This window comes from Artemia franciscana, chromosome 21, assembly GCF_032884065.1.
Source record: "Artemia franciscana chromosome 21, ASM3288406v1, whole genome shotgun sequence".
NCBI lineage: Eukaryota > Metazoa > Arthropoda > Branchiopoda > Anostraca > Artemiidae > Artemia > Artemia franciscana.
Genome location: NC_088883.1, coordinates 18,621,551 through 18,625,381, shown reverse-complemented (window position 1 = coordinate 18,625,381; position 3,831 = coordinate 18,621,551).

Sequence of the window (3,831 nt, the reverse complement as noted above, 5' to 3'; positions counted from 1 at the left end):
TATTGTTTTTTTCGTCAAAATAAACACCTTATTTCACATCCAAAACTAGGGCATGGAGCTATATCTGAGTTTGCTCTAAATCGAAAGATGTTTTCTTGTACATTGCCAAAGCACACATACACAAAATTCTCGTGTCAAAGGTAAATTATTTGAAAAATAAGTACATTAACAGTATCTTAAGCAATAAGTATTTCGTTCTCTTACTTAAGTATCAAGTAATAAGTACACCCTAGAGTTTTTACTTAACTACAAGTACAAGTAATGGAAAATTTTACTTAAGTAGTACTTCAAGTAAAATAGATCTTTTCTTGAAAATAGTTCAAAAGATCATATAACGATGCCTTCAGGTAAGGCCGTATACATGAATATTTTTTTTTCAGAGGTTGTTTTACTCAGGATTTTATTTTTGGAGGAAAGGGGGGGGGGTTTACACACACAAAAACTAAAAAAGGCACACACAATTTGTTTAAATCCTTTATTGTTACGTTTTACGAATCACATAAACATTTCATGGGGGTTCAAACTCCCCTAGCCACCCCCCTCCATACGGCCTTGCCCCCAGGGTTGATACAACCTCCTGTCCTGGGAACAAGGGTTGTTAGTTATAAGTCTATATGTTATAAATTATAAGTATTGTTTAAGCCGAAGACGTGAAAAACTATAAGATCTTCTGTTGGCTGAGTCAAAAGCTTGCTAATAATCTGTAAAAATCATGACTACGGGGATCTGATGGCTCGGGCAATTCTAAATTACTACTTCAAGAGCAAAAATTTAGTCAAAACACCAATTCCTAAAACCACACTATTTTTCTCTTAAAACTTTTTCTACAGCAAATCTATATGCTTGACCTAGTCATCAATCTTCTTTAACCTACACCCAAAATCAAATTAAGTCATCCACAACAGTTATATTTTCACTCTCAATCCCAGACCTATATTTCTTTCCTTCTCAGTTTTCCCAAAAACCGCGATTACTGATTCATTAGCATTAACCACTAGCTTTTTCTCGTGTAGATCTGTATACCTCTAACATCCAAAAGCCTCTTGACAACAGAATCACATCAGGAAACAATAGAGCAATAGCACCGCATCAAATTAAGCTGTCAGATTATGCGTCAAAATTAAGAGACTAGTTTTCCTTGAACTTTTCAACTACATCATTCAGATACATTAAAAAAAAAAAAAAATTCAGGGTAACTGTGGAACCTTGCTTTCCCCTAGGCGTATTTACAACAACTCTAGAAAGAGATTGCTCTACCCTTGATACTATCTTAATTACAAAAGAAGGTAAACCAATTTAGCAAGAGAACATGTCTGATGGCCTAGATCCAATTAAGTCTTGATTAATAAATCTCTTTCATCATCATCAAGCACAGCCCTAAGAATTAAAAACACAAACCATACCCTGCCATTCTTTTTCCTAGTTGACTTCTTTACTGAATTGACTGTAAGAATTTGATCGACTGCAGAATAAATGTGCCTAAATTATACTTGTCTTTTCCCCGTTTTCAACAAAACGTCTAAGCTTATTCTTATAATAAGCTTAAGCTTATTCTTAAAAAAAAACTACAATTTCTTCTAGTGCTATGAAATGTTTTTTTACATGACCTTTCCATGAAGGTACATCGTCGATGAGCACCGATAGCTATGTATAAGTATTGTCTTGTTTTATTACTCAGGAGAGCGGGCAAACTTTCCAAAGATATGAAATTTGAAGGGTCAGTTAATCTGGACCTATGATATTGATTAAAGTAACTCCTGGATAAACGCACATTTCAAAACTATTGTTTGTTCAGAAAAGTGTTTAAGTTTGTTACTGTCACCTGGTGACATATTCTTTAGGTAGGCTGTTTGTAATCTAGAGTTGAACTTTTTTCTGCAGGTCATGCATCTTCACTCAGCCTTGTGTCAACTGGTAGCTCACTGTATAGCACTCAAGAGGAAAAGCAAGCTGCATAAATTAGAAAGCTAAGAAAGGAACTAGTGGAAGCCCAGACAAAAGTGAATACTCTAAGTGGTCAGCTCTCTACAAACGTAAGTAAGCTTTTTTCTCTTACATCAAAGTTTACTTAGGGAATACTGGAGGGAAGACAGACCCAAGGACCTAACCTCCTAACTAGAGACCTCTATTTATATGGATCCTCACTTGACTTAAATTTCAGTAGGACCTGATATTTCCATTATTTGGGAGATATATATCTAATATATTTTTGGTATTGGACGTCTGTATTGTAATATTAGCCTCAGATTGAGCACGAGATCAAGGCCCGTACTTGTGTAACTAATTAAAAGTCCTTGAAGGATTGAAGAGTTTTGTATGAGTCTGATTTAAACCAAGCGTAGTCTAATTTACTATTGAAAAGAATCCAAAAAGATACAAAAAAGGGCGAGTTGGAGGTGGCACAGGTGCAGGAGCATCACCTTTGGCCCTTCAATCGTACAGATTGAAAATCCTTGAAACAAATATTCGGCCAAGAGGGGGGTGGTATATAGTTCATGAATTATGGCTGTTAAATCATGTACACTGAAAACACCATTTATTGTAAATCCCTATTATTTAGTCGTATTCGGAGGCACATTGTTCATATCTTTCAATATCCTTGACTGAAGTGGCGTTCTTGAAAATCAATTCAATGCTACATGGGGCTTCTGGAGGCCGCTTGGTAATGAAAGGGTTTTATTTTACTGTTCAATTGGTTTCGGCCCTGAAAAGGACAGCTTGATCAAAATAGCCGTCTCAGAAGTTTCAATGACTATCCCTTGTATAGCACGAGGCTAGGAGGGAGGGGGATAAAAGTAATAATGATAACCTATGAAAGACATAGAGCTTTTTACCAAACCAACGGTATTGTGTTGGTTATGCTAGAGCAGAGCTGGAGCATATACTATAATTACAGAGGGTTTGAAAATGACGAAAATTTCCATTTAGTTCGTTGTAATCATTACTCGTGTTGACCATGTTTAATTTCACACAAGAGACAAGAGACTTATTTATTATATATCTTGTTCATAAATAGTCAAACAGTTAGTGGTAACGAACTATTAGTCAAAAGTAACTCGGCCCAATAGTAATCAAAACTCTAAAAAACAGAATTTTGAATAATTGAAAGAATTGCCGTTTTATGCTTATTCCAAACATATAAAATTCATCAAGTTTAATGTTACCCATCAAAAGCTACGGGCTGGAAAAAAATTGCCTGATTTGAGAAGCAGGGAGGAGACACACGCAAAAAGTCAAGTAATCTTAACGATTCTTTATTCTTCTGGGAGCACAAGTTCGGTCTTTATATTGTAGAAATTGATACCAATAAAAACATATTTTGTACAAAAAGCTTTTAGAAAGCTGCTTAACTTTTGTCCTAGGGCTGAGATGCTTTCATTTTGATCCTAAATATTTACCATTTTTATACGAGCAAGTATTTTTAACACAGGCAAACTTTACGGGCGAAAAATTCGATAAATACAAGTTTAAATAGACTATTCTTTAAGTTAATATTTTATCCCGATGGAGCGCTTTTCCCGGGCTGGACTGGAAAATTATAGTCTGAGACAAATCGTCAGATTTATTTAAATATTCTTAGCTGAATTTTTGGAGACCTCGAGTGAGTGGAAATCCATAACATTTCAAGGCGAGTTTGATTATTCTTCGCTGGCGTCATAAAGAACCAATGAAAGATTCTCCAGAATGATTCATCTTGGGAATTATCTGCGATTCATTCAAGTTCAGACTTATTTTTGATTTCATCATTTGATGAATGAAAACGTGGTTTCAGTTAATTGTGAAGCTTTTTGAGTGATGACCAATAGTTTAGTTTTATAGTTGTCAGTGAAG